This window comes from Acipenser ruthenus, chromosome 3, assembly GCF_902713425.1.
Source record: "Acipenser ruthenus chromosome 3, fAciRut3.2 maternal haplotype, whole genome shotgun sequence".
Taxonomy (NCBI): Eukaryota; Metazoa; Chordata; class Actinopteri; order Acipenseriformes; family Acipenseridae; genus Acipenser; species Acipenser ruthenus.
The window spans coordinates 70,425,580-70,442,043 of record NC_081191.1 but is presented as its reverse complement, the minus strand read 5'-3'; the positions used below and the strand labels follow the sequence as shown (position 1 = coordinate 70,442,043).

Genomic DNA, 16,464 nt, shown 5'->3' with positions numbered 1-16,464 from the left:
AAAGAAATTAAAAGCTTCCATGTTTAATGACTGCACACATCTTCACATACCACTGAGCTGTAAGAATCAATGTTTACCACGCCTTAATACCATTTATTACAAAAAAAAAGAAAGAATTAACAGACGCTCTTTCTTTGCAGAGGGTGTGGTGGATGTTGACTTGTTAGAGGACAATGATAGACTCCAATCTTACACACACACACACACACACGTGCGCAACAACTGAAACTTTCTGAATTTCTGAAGGTATAATAGAAAACATAACAGATTTTTATAATAATAATAAAAATGTTATAAGCGCTTTAAGAATATCAAAGTGCTGTACAAGGATACACACAAAAACACATGACAATACATAAAAACCACACAGAACATCAACCAAGCAAACTACAAAAATTATACATTAAAAGCCATAATAAAAAATTCTTAAAACGAGATTTAAAAATATCCACTGTCAATTTGAGCTACCTAAATTCAGAGCCAGTGGCACCACGCCAAGCGGCATCTTCTTTAAGACTGTATCATAATTTCATTTTTATTGAGGGCATATCACCTTCATTTAATGACTTTGGTGCAAGTGTTGCTTATGTTAATGAATTAATTTGAAACTGTAGTACTGCAGTGCCATTTTGATAATTTTTCATATAGTTTCACAGAACACATTACACACTGCTGACTTTCTTTATGCATACTACTTTTTCTACTTACAATTTTTCCTGTGCTTTATCCATGGTACACCACGTAAACTTTTAAAAAGGTTTATTTAGGGAGGATGCATTTCCTTTTACTGACATAAGACAGAAGAAAACGTCTGCACACAGAAACTCTTGGCACTGGCTGGCTGCAACAGCAGTATTGATGTATGTAGTTTCTCACCACAGTGCCGTTCATATTTCTTAAGAATTGATTCGTGTCCCTAATGGGTGCCATGGAAAATATGATCCTATGTTGTCATTTTCTAGACCAGAAAACTGAGCAACAAAAAGGTCAGTGTTCCATGCCTGAACCCTTACTAGACTGAACTGTGGATATTGGTCAGCAGTGGAACATCACAAGGTCACTAGCCAATAAAAATAAAAAAAATCGACTCCCTGGTCAAGCCGAAGCAATTATTGTGTGTACTGGATACAGAGAAGTTTGACTAAAAGTAGTGGTAATGTAAAAAAAAAGTGTAGCCCATTTACTCTTACTAGACCTTAACTAGCCCTTTAATTGACTCAAACTCAGTCTCTGGTATTCTTCAAAAATAAACAAGTCACTGCTGCTCTACTACTGAAATCTCACGAGATAGACTAAGGAAAAATAACTTCTACTTAGTGATGACTGTAACATCATTACAGATAAAGTGGGGATAACTCCTCCCCCACAACCCACTCCCCAATAAGGTCTGTTTGGCAGTGCATATATGGTTTATACATCCCTGCAAATACTGTATAACTAATTAAGATGAAACTACATAAAACTGGAAGAGTGTGTAGAGGTTAAACAGATGTTGCCAGGGCACCTGACTGCATCCATCATGCTGTGAACCCACAGGGCTGCCACAAGCTGAATAAACACTGGCTGAGAAGAAAAGGCTACTTGTTCAATTGCAAGCTTTTTACAATCACACAAATTGCTACGCTCCAAAAGAAGGTCCTCCAGAAATGTGGCGTAAAGATAAGGGTTAAAGCAGCCCAATGTCATTCAGTGTGAATACTGTTACTCCTTTGTTCAACTCTTTGTGTTCTTAATGTTGTCTGTGTATAACTGCGTTTACTAGTTGTTTTTGCATGGTAGCCCTAGCCTCATAATTATTTTGCTTTACTTGTGATTTTAAAATTAGACAAATATAGAAATAACATTCCGCCTCATAAAATAGTTCCTGTTTTCCATTTACAACTGTAGTAAAGTATTAACTATGATGGTCTAATAGATATACTAGTGTTATTTCTATTTAAAATTAGTTAATAACAATAGGACTTCACATTTTTTATGTATGCCGTGAACACATTATTGGCAGAGTTGAACTCTACATTTGACAGTATATTAATGTTATGGCTCAGGGGCAGTTCATTTAAGTGTATGTTTAAGCCCGCTCCGAGCCCCACATAACTGCTTATGCCACACAGCTCTCTGGAGCTTTTTCTGACAGAGGCATACAATTGTCTTAGAACTGTATTAAGGTGTTCTATCATGACAGTTTTCAAGTCTATATTTGTGTTATTCTCACTCACTCAGTCATAAAAAACTTTGACTTGGTTTGTCTTTACGTGGATGCTTAATTTCTAATCCCTCAGAGTCGATCTCAAGGTCTTTTTTAAATGTTTTTTTTCTCTCATTGAAATGTGCTGTCTGGTCTCTTGGCTGCTCTGTGTTTGAAGGCTCTTTGCCAAACGAGGTTTCCACAATTGTCATGTTGTTTAAGGTAAAATTCACTTCAGGAATTGTGTAATTTATTCTGTGTTACTGACAGTTGTGGGGGATTGATATGTCTGTCAGGGTTTTCAGTGAGGAGGTTGCCGGTACTAGATCTGTGATGTTATGCTGGGTCAAGTGCAAGGCTTACCAATCAGAGCTCAGGAATTTCTTGTCATTGTATAATAGGAGATATCGCAAGTAAAAGTCAGTTTAATACAAGTTAGTGTTGATGGCGACAGATAGTTTAATATATTTGGTATAAAAGAACTCTTAACTACAGTAACAAACTGCATGTTTCACCTATTTATTTATGTACAGTACTCTACGTGCCCGCTAGCCGTTTGCCACAAGCGAAACGTTTTCCCTTGTGGCTCAACTATTTTTCACCAAGTTTGCCACAGTGGCAAAGGCTTTGAAAAATGTACTTGTGTTAGACTGCCAGCACGTTTACTTTCAATGTGTGCAGGTAGATGAATCAATACAGACTGTTTAGTTTGATTTCATTACGCCCAACAAAAGCCCTCTAGTTTGTTCACGTAAAACGTATGCCACAAACGTTGTGTTTGGCGGGAGGACAGAGGTTCTAATTAGAAACAGTCAGCGGACAGCGTTGCTTGTAAAAATGTTAAAAAAACAAAAAAAAAACATATGGCATCCAAACGGAAAAAATTCATGACATGTTTTTTTTTTTTAAATTTGTACAGATAAATTATCAGAATCATGTTCCGAAAGATGTAGCCCAAGGAATACCAACCATGTAAACACAACTAAAACATGACCGTGCTACTAGTCACAGGGAGGTGAAGCAGTCATGGTTTCAAACATACCTTTTCACAGATGGCAAGCCAGAAACACGCAGCTTCAAAAAGATCACAGCCAAGTTTTTTTTTTTTTTTTTCGTTATTTGCTATCTCTTTAAAATGTGTTGAAATATATTTTGGAAATAGTAACAGAGTGGATTCGAAAGAGGAACAATTTAATGAAAGGATAAACACATTTATTATTTTAAAAAAGAAGGATTCGTCTCACTATGATATATTGAGTTTTAATGTCAGAATCGATATTACTGTCAGTAGTCCCAAGTGAAAGAACACGGTAAAAAAGAAAATAAGTTTTTAACACACAGTAGTGGCTGAACAATCCTACTAATATTATTAATCACATTAGTACAACAAGCTTGTGTAACTAGAGCTGCGGTTGGTCAGGTAGGCATTAATATTAACATACCCTAGCACTGTCCTGCAGTGGAAAGAAAACCACGTCACAGTCAAAATAATGTAAAGGATTATGCAGTACATGAATATCTCTGCAAACCTATTCAGAATTTAGGAAATCTATAATGATGTTTTTCATGTGGGACTAAGTTTGGCATTTATTAAATGGGAATCAGAGTTATAGTGCACTTTAAATATACTGTTTATGTGTATTGTAAAGGGTAGGGTCTGGCATTAAATATCTATGTGTTTTCAAATAAAATACATGTTTTTTGCCTTGTGAAACAGTATGTTTAACTTGTTTACAATATTGTGAAGTGGCTTAAGTTTTTCCAGTGTGGCTGAAAAAATGTTAAGTGGCTTTAGCCACAATAGCTATCTAAATGAAAGTTTCAGAGGGAACGTAGGTACTGCAGCATTGCAAGCCAGCCCAGAAAGACAGTTTTAACATTTGTTCAATTGACATTATACAGAAAATGTGACTGTTGATAGCTCCCCCTACATGGGAGTGGGCGCTCATAACCAGGCTCTGTACTGAATATCTGGCAATATTTCAGCAACACTGAAGGGCACCAAGTCCTTTTTTTGGGGGGGGGGCAGTTTTTACATACAGGGCTGTTTCTGGTCACCACAGCAGGGAGAAATGCTGATTATATGTGTGGCTTGGTTTACCACCTCCCCTTCACTGATCAAACCCATGCCTTTATCACTGGTACAAACGGCCAAAGAGCTGATCAGTCCCAAAAAACCCAGAACATTTGAGCTATGTTCCCCTTTGAAACATCACTGTCATATATACATCTGTCTCGCCTATAAACCAGAGGCTTTTTCACTGGTATTGTTTTGTGTTTAAGATTTTTAAAAGGTCTGGTACCTCCTTATTTGATTGCTATGGTAGAAAAGAACACGCATTGGCTATAGTTTACGCTTTCATGATTCTGTTAATTTGGCTGTTCCAAGGGTTTGAACACAACTCCTGAAGATGTGGAATTGTTTCCATCATAGTATGAAGATGGAATTTGATAATCTCTCCTCTGGTTTTAAAGATCATATTAGGGAATTGCTTAGAACCTCCTGCCAATGCTTCTCCCCTCAGTCCACATTAACTAATAGATGTATACTATTCTTAGACCTCTGCATGCTGCTGATTAAGTCTAAACCATACATTTTTATTGTGTTGTTTATACATTGCAATTATCTTTTTTATTGTTTAACAGGACCACTTGTAAATGAGGCCTCAGTCTCAATGGGTAAATATCCTGGTTAAATAAATAAATAAATAAAATGGTTTTACAGGCTATCTCGCTCAGATGTTGAAAAAATATTTATATGACATCACTTACATCTGACAAAAGGACAATTACCTGATACAAAGAAGAATTTTGATTAACCTCATTACAGGAAAATAGTTTAATTTCCCTGATTGATACTTACAGTATATATACACACTCACATGGCAGTACAGTACTATACAACAAGGTTAAAGATTAAAGCCTATTTATATATATAAAAAAAAAAAACTATAAAAAAACAGCTACTAAAGCGCTTGTATGAAGTGTATTGCTGCTTTAAGTTCACAGGAAGCCAGCTTAATCTTTGTCAGGCAAGTTGTGAATATGGGCCTGCTGTGGAGACTGGGAAGCCAGTCTGCTGGCTGTGACACTGGTCCTTGTAGAAAGCAAGCCTCTAGAAAAAAAGGCACCATAAGCTGGCACAGGCTTGCAAGTTTTAAATAAAAAAAGCATTACTGCAAAAACTAACAGCTTAACAGGATCCAAGTTTATTGGTTTTCTGGTTTGTTTTGGTGGGATTTTTCTGTGTGCGAGCCCAAGTCAATAAGAAAAAGCTGACAGCACTCTTTGGCAGGGTGGTGCTGCCAGCAATAATACCTGTTGAACTCCTTGTGCTCTTTAAAAACAAAAAAGTGGTTTCTGAAACACAGTACAAAGCTGGACTGTTTATGTGCACCTCATGTCTGACCTAAATAAAATGACTTGCATTTTACCAATATGAAACACAGCTAGGCAATCTAGAAGTCATTCACTGCTGAAGAGCTTTGCAGTGGAGTAAAAGCAGCTCAGCAGAGCCCTGCTGGGATTCAAAGCAGTGGTGGTGCGTGGACTGGGGAGATCTAGGTCTACTTGTACTGTTCAGAGGACCAAAACAAAAAGGGATGCAACTTTCTGCAAAAGCACAACTTGCTTTTCAATATTTGTGTCCCACTTCTACTGTCTTTTCACACATTTCTTTCTTTTGGATGCTGATTAGGTATAGTATGGTGAAGATGGGATGTGTGGCTCATTATTTCACTGTCACAGACTGACAGTTTGCTCACAAAATGGTGACCAGTTTTTCCAGCACTAAATGCATTCCAGTTAGCATGCATCTACAATACTAGTGTTTAAAACAGACACAAGGCACCGGCTTACAGTAGTTATATTGGCTTTCTACAAAATAAATAATAATAATAAATTATATAAATAAATAAAATAGGAAAGTTGATTCCAGGTTGATATGTACTTGCAGTATATACATCATAAATGCACAGACTTGTACAAAATACTGTAGTAACACATGTGTAACACATGTGAATTAATGTGAAGGCCAAATCAAAAACAGCAAAATCATGTACAACATGTATAGTACATTCTTGGCAAAGCCTGGGAAACAAATATAAACCTGCCAATGGCATAATCATTTGACAGTCCAGAGAAAAATAAAATGAATAATTCAGCACCCCATTTTGTTCCTGGGGAATACAATAACACTTTGAGCTTAAATCTCTTTAAATCCATTTGGCTTTTCAGGCAAAATGCATGCAAAAGCAGACTTCCTCAACCAGGAACCACACAAATATGTCCCACATCTGCCACTTAAATCACCATGTGATTAAAAACAGCTTTCACATCTAATGAACCACTCCACTCCACACCCTCACTACAGTAGATCTCTGCAAATAACATCAGCTGTCAGACACACCTGATGTCACACTTGTGCTACACTTAACAGGCTCTAGAGAAAAAGAGGGACATCTGGCATGTGAATGTGATCATAAAACATGTTTTTGGTAGTTCTGCCTTTGTTATCACCACAAACCTGTTGATATGTTATTAAATTGAACTTGAAAAACAACAAGTAGTTGCAGCCAAGGACACCTTTTTATGAAATACAAGCATCTAGCATCTTATTAAAGTGGCTTCAACTCCCAACCTGTCCAACCTTTAAAAATGTAATAAAGCGGCTTCTCGAAATTAAGCCCTCCGACAAACATAAAACAATCACCAATAAAAACTGTCAGACGGCACCTTGTTGATGGGTGTACCAAGGCAAAAACTATGGTGTTGTTTTTGACAGTCCAGACTGTTGACTGTTGAACATTCCAGAATGTTTTATACACATATTAAAAGACAACAAACACATTTAAACTCCTTATAGTCATTTTTTTTTCCCAAGTTTTGAAAACAGTTAACAACATCTACCATTAACTTATAAACCACCAGTATGTGAACAGTGCCTCCCCAATTTCCAAGGTAAACACTGTATCACAAATAAGAAATATAAAACTATCCACAAACAAGAATGTTCAATTAGTGGTGGCAGCGTAGTGTTGCGAACCACAGCCCTAGGAGACTGAAGTCAGTTAATGCCCGTTCTCCACTGGCACATCCGACCCGTGAGGGCTCGGTATGGTACAGGTTGTTCTCCACTGGCTATTTGTCGAGCTGAGCAAGAACCAAAACCATGAAATTCCAGCCATCTGAATCTGGCTCGGAGCCAAGGGTAAAGGATATTCGTCATTACGTTGAATCAGTCAGTACACTCCAGAAAGACAAGACGGGCAGCAACTGTGATGAGAGAAAAGTACAGCCTTGGGACGCTGAGGAAATGCAGGCTCTAGTTTCTCTGTGGGCAGATAGAAGTGTTCAGGAAGATCTGGAGTCATGCATCAGAAATGAGAAAGTTTATGCCCGAATTTTTCCCTTTTTGAAGCAAATGGACATAAACCACGGATGCGGTACACTCACACTCTCAAAAACACAATTCTACCAAATTTCTCATCCTTGACCTTTATTATATTAATATAAAAAGAAAAAAAAAAAAAAAAAATCACAAAATAAAACAATTTTAAACTTATTTACAAAAATATAGTAAAGCAAAATAGAGCTGTACCAGACATACAACTATGGTTCTCGTCGCACTCGTGCAGCTTTTTTTTTTTTTTAAGCACCCAAACAAAAACCAACAACTATCCTTAAAAACAGGATATCTTTGACAAATCATATTTTTAAAACCTTTTTTTTCCCCGTCAGAACTAATTGAACTTTATTGAGCCTTTAAGAAACAGGATTGTGTTAACACGATCATACTGAAGTAGGCTTCTAGTACTGCGATTGTGTAAACATGATAAAAAAGCACTTTGTTTTAATGACTTACAGGCCCGTGAATACAGAACATTGCTGCACATGCTTTTTTCAGTGTGCTCCTATTTCTTTAATTTTTTGGAGAGCTGCTTTTCTTGCTATATGCAAGATGTCCTATGAAGACATTGACAGATTAACGGATATAAGAGCTAATACTCTTTCATTCTCAGAAGAGGATTCATTGCGAATACTTCTTCCGGATAATTGTGATGGATTTACGATAAAAGGAGAACCTTGAAAGCCTATCAATACGTGTTGAACTAATGCTACATGGATCTACCTTGTCACAATACTGGAGGAACAAAATAATTCCTAGAGGACTACGTATTCGAAAGGAACCTACCACTGGCAGACAGAATTATATGTTCTGCAAAAACGGTGTGAAATTCTGAACAAATGTTCCCTGGATTTGATTCTATTGATTGTTGAACAAGTTAACAATGACTTAATTAGCACAAGAGGAAATCACCAACCTACAACGCAAAATGTCTACCAAGTTTGAGTCAAGTCAACTCAGAGATGGAAGATAAATGTAATGCTTTGCTTACTACATATAAATCTTGTTTTAATATATGTTTTTACAGCATTTATAAATATCAAGAAACGAGTGGATATAAGCAGATACCACTTCATGAACTAAATGTATCAGGTATGTTTTTTTTTTCCCTTATTACTGATAATAATGGAATGAATAACTTATTTATAAATATTTATTTTGAGAAAATAAATTGAGAGTAGTGTCCATTATTGCTTATAAAGTTTTGTTCTCAGTCACTCGCCCTTTTATGGAATTATTTACTGTATTCTTTCTTACTCTTATTTGAATTTGATCTTATTTGCCACTGATTTAATTGTACTTTAAAACTGCTCTTATCTGTAATGTGATATTCTGCAATGTGATACTCTGTACTGTAATATTTTATAATGTGATATTTTGTACTGTGATATTTTGTAACCGTAAGTCATTCTGGATAAGGGTGTCTAAGAAATAATAATAATAATAATAATAATAATAATAATAATAATAATAATAATAATAATCCCTTAGAATAAATGTGTATTACTTTTATTATTTATTTCTTAGCAGACGCCCTTATCCAGGGCGACTTACAATTGTTACAAGATATCACATTATACATTGTTTCACATTATACAGATATCACATTATTTTTACATACAATTACCCATTTATACAGTTGGGTTTTTACTGGAGCAATGTAGGTAAAGTACCTTGCTCAAGGGTACAGCAGCAGCGTCCCCCGCCTGGGACTGAACCCACGACCCTCCGGTCAAGAGTCCAGAGCCCTAACCACTACTCAACACAGCTGAAACAATGTCATGTGATTTGCCCAAACATCAATATTTTTCAATACATAATAAAAACACACACACACACACACACACACAAAAAGGGTTCTGAAAAAAAGGGCATTTCCAAGATGCTACTGTAAAAAATAGATTTTTAGTGAATTTTTTTATAGCAAGAGAGTCAAATACAGCCAAAAAAACCACCTGGTCCTGGAGGAGCATCCCACTGAAAAATGCTTGGTCCTGAAAGGGGTGAGGGCTCGGTACGGCCCGGCGCAGCTTGGTTCTACAGTGGAAAAGAGGCATAAGAGTCCTTCAGCTGTATCATGTCCTACCATTGTTACTGCCAAAGAGAGAACATCCCATACATTTCTAGCCTTAACCCGTTCAGAAGGTACCACTTAGGGCTGGGCTGGGCTGGCACACTCACTTAGCCCAGTGCGGATTAGAACATAAGAAAGTTTACAAACGAGAGGAGGCCATTCAGCCCATTTTGCTTGTTTGGTTGTTAGTAGCTTATTGATCCCAGAATCTCATCAAGCAGCTTCTTGAAGGATCCCAGGGTGTCAGCTTCAACAACATTACTGGGGTGTTGGTTCCAGACCCTCACAATTCTCTGTGTAAAAAAGTGCCTCCTATTTTCTGTTCTGAATGCCCCTTTATCTAATCTCCATTTGTGACCCCTGGTCCTTGTTTCTTTTTTCAGGTCAAAGAAGTCTCCTGGGTTGACAATGTCTATATCTTTTAGGATTTTGAATGTTTAGTTCAGGAGGAGCCTAGTTATTTTTCCACTGCAGAGCCCAAGCTGTGCAACTGACATCACACGCAATGAACATGTCAAGTTGCATGTAGATGATGCCGTATTATGAGGTGCTGTATTTGAGTTGAGAATGCAGATCCAGAAGTTATGGTTGTATTTTTCTTTGTTTTGTTCTTCATCTATTACTGAACACAATGCTTGTACTCCCTCAGCGTCCCATGGATGTTCTGAAGGGGGAGACAGGTGCAAATGAATAGATTTAAGCAGGAGAATGGAAAACGAAATGTAGTTAGAAAAGTTTTGGCCAGGGGTCCCCTCTGACCAGCGGGAACCTTCCTCTCGGAGGGCGAGACGACGTTGTCGGCCTAAGGTTGGGAAGTGAGCTTCACATGCCCTCAAAAGACCCCCAGCTCCCCGCAACTGCGCCACCAATGCAAAGAGAGAGAATTGTTAGTTAGAAATGTTAGTTAGTGATTAATTACATTTTTTTTTTTAAACTAATCTAACCGTTCGGCGGAGAGGAAAAATAACCCTTTTTGTGGGAAGAAACCTCTAGCGGTCCTGGCGGAGAGATGGCCCCACTCCGGACATGCTAGCAATACTTTGAGAGTAAATAATATCAAGGAGAGAAAAGCGAATGCAAGATTTCACTGCAGAGGAAGACCAACGCTCCATTATTTTTAAAATTAAGGACTTGTTGATTTTAATTTGTTGAAGTAAGACAGTCAGAAGGAGAGAAAAAAATCTTCAGAGTCGGATGAAAACGAAAGTTGCCTCAGGTGAGAAGTCATTACTTAAAAAAAAATTTAAACAAACTTAAAACAAAGTTTTTTATTTTAAGATTCAGTCTGCAAGTCTGTGTGGTAACATTCAGGGAGCATTTAAGCTATGCAAACTATCCTTATAAATCAACATTTCAACATAACTTAAGTTTATGAGACACATTAAAGAGAGGCATATGGGTATGTGCAATCAGGATTTGGTTTCCAGAGTTGGTCCTTCCTGCCAAGACTCACCCTCCCTCATAAGAATCCCCTCCTCGTTCTTAAACTGCAGGCAAGGCAATCGTGTGCAGTATATACGCCTCTGTAGCTGTCTGATAGACACAGGACTTCATTTCATTTTGTCGTGTGTCAGTCTGCCTTCATCTAGTGTAGGTCCACAATCAGCCTTGTTTCAGTGTGAATGATGTCTGAATAATCCATTTTCAGGCAGAAAAAACTGCCTATAAAAAAGGCCAACAAGATGCTCGAAGTGTTGAATTTAAATCAAGGGAAGTAATGTTAAAACTTTACACTGCATTAGTAAGACCTCAACTAGAATGTTGTGTTCAGTTCTGGTCACCTCATTACAAAAAGAATATTGTTGCTCTAGAAAGAGTGCAAAGAAGAGCAACCAGAATTATCCCGGGTTTAAAAGGCATGTCATATGCAGACAGGCTAAAATAATTGAATCTATTCAGTCTTGAACAAAGAAGACTACGTGGTGATCCGATTCAAGCATTCAAAATTGTAAAAGGTATTGACAATGTCAGGTTTTTCGACCTGAAAAAAGAAACAAGGACCAGAGGTCACAAATGGAGATTAGATAAAGGGGCATTCAGAACAGAAAATAGGAGGCACTTATGCCACCTATGTCGATGCTAATTTAAAAATGTTCAGTATACAAATGTGTTTCCCATAAAGACAATGATGAAGCAGGTTAGACTGTATCACAGTGTGTGTGAAGATTAAATCGGATGTTTCAAATCATGGCACAATGCCTTTGAAATGTAACACTTCGTGTAGCAGGGTAGGAGCCCTGCACATGAAGAGGGGGGTTGTGTGTGTACATTGTAAATAGTGTTTTTGTGTAATTGTTATTTAATTTATTGCAGTACCTGACGCTCCTGGGATCGCCTGCTGTGTGTGATTGCCAGCTGTGGATGATCAGCGGGTAGGTGTGTTCCAGCACAGCGTCAGGTATAAAGAGGTCCTGTTTGTTCACCTCGGTGCTGCTGCAAAGCCACGGACAACAGGCTGAAGATCGTCCACGCTACCTGAGCATAGTGAGAGAAATACGTTGCTAAAATCCTCCGATCGCCGTGATGGTGAACCGGGATCGGAGCCAGAAGAAGCTGCCAAAACCGCCGACGGCCGGAGATGGGGGTTTGTGTTGATAGATAAAGATTAGTTCGGGGACGGTAGATCCCTTTAAAAGTATAACGAGGTGAGCAAGCGGGACCTCCATGCATTAGGGAGTAGCGCATGCCGTTTTTACGGCACCTTTTATTTTATAGTTTTTTGTATTGTGTTTTATTTAGTTTTTTAGTACGCTGACCGTATGCACTCAGTCAGCTACCATGGTTGGTAGTGTCACGTGAGCTGTTGTGTGTATGTGTGTAAATAAATCCTGCGCGCCTGCGGGGCGTGTCAATTTCAACCTGTCTGGTCTCCTGCCTGTCACTCAGCAGCGAATGCACACACCCACAAGCAAGAACCCTTTCACACTTGGTTTAACAGCTATGTCTGATGGTGGCTCTGGGATTTGCAGTGGAAACCAAGTTTAAGGGCTGGAGTTGCTAATTTAGATTAGAACCTTTACTGATTGCTTTCCACCTAGACTTTTAAATACAGCAGTTGCTATCCAATAAAACAGGCACGTGATTATTAACGAAGAGCCTGCTGCCATGTCAGATTAGTTTGAAATTGCAACCACTATTTCAAGACATAGTCCAGGTACTCTCCACCTAAAGCCACTTTCACACACAAATGCCGCTACTGAGCCGTCTCAGAGACACTTAAAAAATTATTTAAAATACCAGCACGAAATTGCACAATCTATGTCGGTGTAATATACACAGCCAAAGGGATCATGTGAGTAGAACCTTCAAACCTGTCAGTCAACAGGCTGTTTTCATGGTAACGGAAACAAAACAAATAAATAAATAAAAAAAACAGAACATGGGTAAGCTACTTAAAAATAAATAAATAAATAAAAAATGTGTATATAGTCCTGGGACAAATGTCCCATGTATTCAGGTACAAAATTTAGATGTTCGTATTCACTAGAAAATTACAAAAATACCTTGCACTTATTTACAGCCTTGCCAAAAGTTGCACTACAGTTTCAAACATGGCAAATGAAAAAGAGCACTGTGTGATATCAAAGATTAATTATATATATATATATATATATATATATATATATATATATATATATATATATATATATATAACACAACAGGATCAACACTGCAGCTCTTATGCCTTTATTTAAAAATTTGACAGCAAAAAGTAAACAAACCAGATTATGCGTGTGCAAGCATAGTGATCTTTGAGAAAACGTGTCTATGGCCACTGTTTACTGTGAAGAAACGGCAATGGCAAGGAATGGAAAAAAAAAAAAAAAACATGTACCAATGTCTCTGCGGGTAGCTGTCAACATCACAACTACTTACAGTTTTGTTGTTTAAAAGTTCTTTAAATTTTCCTTTTAGCACCCAAGTCAAAAAATGACTTGTGCTCTTTCCAAATCAAAGTCTAAATTCTCAGGAGCTTTTGTTGAAATTGTAACGTTTTAGATGATCCTCATTTAAAAAAAGAGTGTTTGACGATCTGCACTCTGTTCTGCTGGTACACAAGATACAGGTATCATAATTGCTGCAAGTCATGTGAAAAGCAGGAAAGATGTCTGAATAGTTCTCAATAAAAACCCTGCAGGCCTCATCCATGGTCATAAAAACATGATTTTTGAGCATGTGTTTTACTTGTCCAAATTATTGTCAGTTTGTTAGTGTCAACAGGTAAGATGCTCAGATACAGATTACTGAGTCGCTCGAATAGGGACGTGTGCAGTGCTACATGGGATACTGAGACCGCCGCTGCAGGGAGAAGTGCAACCATTTTTACACGCTGCATTGCATAAAACTACTTCATAACATAAACAAAATGATTGGATAGGGATGAAAAGGGGATCTGTGGTCTTTTACATCTGTGTTTTAGAAAAGCACTGCTGTTATTGTTTTGCGTTTTATTAAAATGTCCTGCGGATATAACACAGAATGCGTAAACGTGACCTCTGAAATGCGGTTTCAACTTTATGTACTATTTATTTCAGGAATAAACAAAACACTGTTTAACTTGAACTGCTATTTGGCATCCTTTGTTTTGTAGTTAATTCACTGGGGTAAAGTAAGGCCTACACAATGTATTCTTTACTCCTGTGATATTTTTCTACTTTGATGTGTTACTGTAACATCTTGCTGTAAAACACAGACACACACACGGGCCACGCCCCACCTGCCCCTACACTGTCTCTGCCTGCGTTCTGAGCATTATAATGGCTTTTATTACTTTTTTGAAAAAAAAAAACGGACTATTTAAATTATGAGCGAATGTACGAACATGAAAAACCCATGTTCGTCCAAGCACTAGTTATATATATATATAAATTTCTTAACTTTTAATGAATGACGCTGGAGAGCTGTAGTGTACTGTAAACTTCCCTGTGCTCTTGTTGTCCTCTCTAGTAATATAATATCTATATATGTGGAAAATTGAAATAAAAATATTTAATTTGGGATGCATTACTAATAATATTTTCATTCAGCTGTCTGATACCAAATACAGTGTATTAAAGTGGTAGGCTTGTCGAGCATCGAAAAAAAAAGTTCTACCTATTGCATATACTGTTAACAGCTACAAAAAATTGCAGATGCATTGTTTTTATACACGTTTCCTCTGCATTCTCGAGAAGTCCCCTGATCACATTAACAGTATTTGCGCAGGGTGTGTGCCCCCAAATTCTACTGCACAGTTCAAAGTACCGCATCTGCTTAGTAGCTGCCACTCCTAGAATTATAAAGTTAACAACTGCTTAACTTCTTCCAGTCTCCAATTCCTACCTCGTTCTTGAGCAGCCACTGCATTTGAAAAAACATGAAAGCGTGTAACACCGACGACAAAAAAACCCAACAGATCGGGTATACAGTCATGTGGGATGTTGACTTTCAATCCACGCCCACTATAGCGCTTCAGTGCCGGCATAGCCTTTCACACAGGAGTTAAAACGGTTCAGAAAACGGTTTAGGCACAGGCAATTCACACAGACCAAAATGTCGCATAAGTGCCAGTTCTGAGCTGTCATAACTAGTCTGTGTGAAAGGGGTATAATATAATCGGAAATGCAATGGGTTAAAAGCAGGAAACACATTGCCCGCACATAATGGATGTATTAATTGTTTCAATGTATAAACTTTATCTTAAATACAGGTCTGGGTACATACATTACTGTCAGGTCATCAGCTTTGTGGTTTAGGTGGTGTGCTGCTGTACTGATATCACACCCCCTAGCAGATATACATCTTTGGAGATTTATTGTATATACAGATTTAAATTTACAAACATTTAAAATGGCTAATGAGGAAGCAACACCATTCAACCAAAAGTAAATAAAGTTTGTACATTTTTAGCAGTGTAACTACATAAACGTAATTGGTGTATGTGACAAGATACACACAACTGTGTTAACATAACAGCACATTGTTCTTGCGAAGCAAAAAAGACTAAACTAATTATAATACAAGTAATCATCATCATCATCATCATCATCATCATCATCATCATCGGTTACTTGCTGTGAACAGGGCAGCTTGAAGTCATGCAGTTCTCTGCTAACAACAAAGCAAGCACACTGGATGATGTACTGCAAAGCCACTCGTTTAAATATATATGGGTCATTCCATACCAACTCAACCAGAGCCGTTGCCCAACCATCTCAGATTTTGCTAGAAAAATTCACCTGGTGGTTTTTGGGCCCGCCGAGTTGAGAAATGCTAATCTTTTTTTTTTTTTTTTTTTTTTTTATTTCCCCTTCGAGCTGTGACCTGGCAAAGGTCAACCTAAAGTGTAATAGTGACCCTGACCAGAAAAAATGACCCGGGGCTCAATTTAGACGCTACCAATACATGTAGCACCTTGATCGAATCGTAATGAATAAGGCTTTCGAGAAGAAAATTCCAGGAGCACCTAACTCACTTTTGGCAAGTTGCCAGACGAGGGGTAAGTGACAAGTTTTATTCAAACTTCAGCCCAACCCTTTACCCTGTAGGGGATGCGGGTCCTAAAATGTTAGTATTGCTGTAAGAACCTTAGGGACCCTCTTCCAGATTTTGTGAAACACTTTTGGTTTCAAGGCCCCCCACTGGTCATTAACCCCCTCCTGAAATTTGAATTTTTGGTCTTTCTACCAAGTGTAGGCTTAAATAACTCATATGGTGGGGGCGGGGGCTCTAAAAAATCACCCAAAGATATTTTTTGATAGATGTTGATGTAATCTACAAGAATCAAGCAAAACATTTTGGTATCTGCGGATTTTTGGC

At 37.8% G+C, this 16,464-nt stretch overlaps 1 protein-coding gene across 3 annotated transcripts in view; it reads right to left on the bottom strand.

Moving 5' to 3' along the window:
• LOC117394630 (CDK5 and ABL1 enzyme substrate 1-like) overlaps positions 1-16,464 on the bottom strand; it is a 49,553-nt gene that overhangs the window by 30,530 nt on the left and 2,559 nt on the right. The window contains exon 1 of one of the 3 annotated variants that reach the window (XM_034921111.2): positions 11,983-12,121. The exons of the other annotated variants lie outside the window; for them this stretch is intronic. The gene's annotated coding sequence lies outside the window, so the exon portion shown is untranslated. Of the gene's footprint in view, positions 1-11,982; positions 12,122-16,464 lie in introns of those variants that run through there. 3 annotated transcript variants of the gene reach the window in all.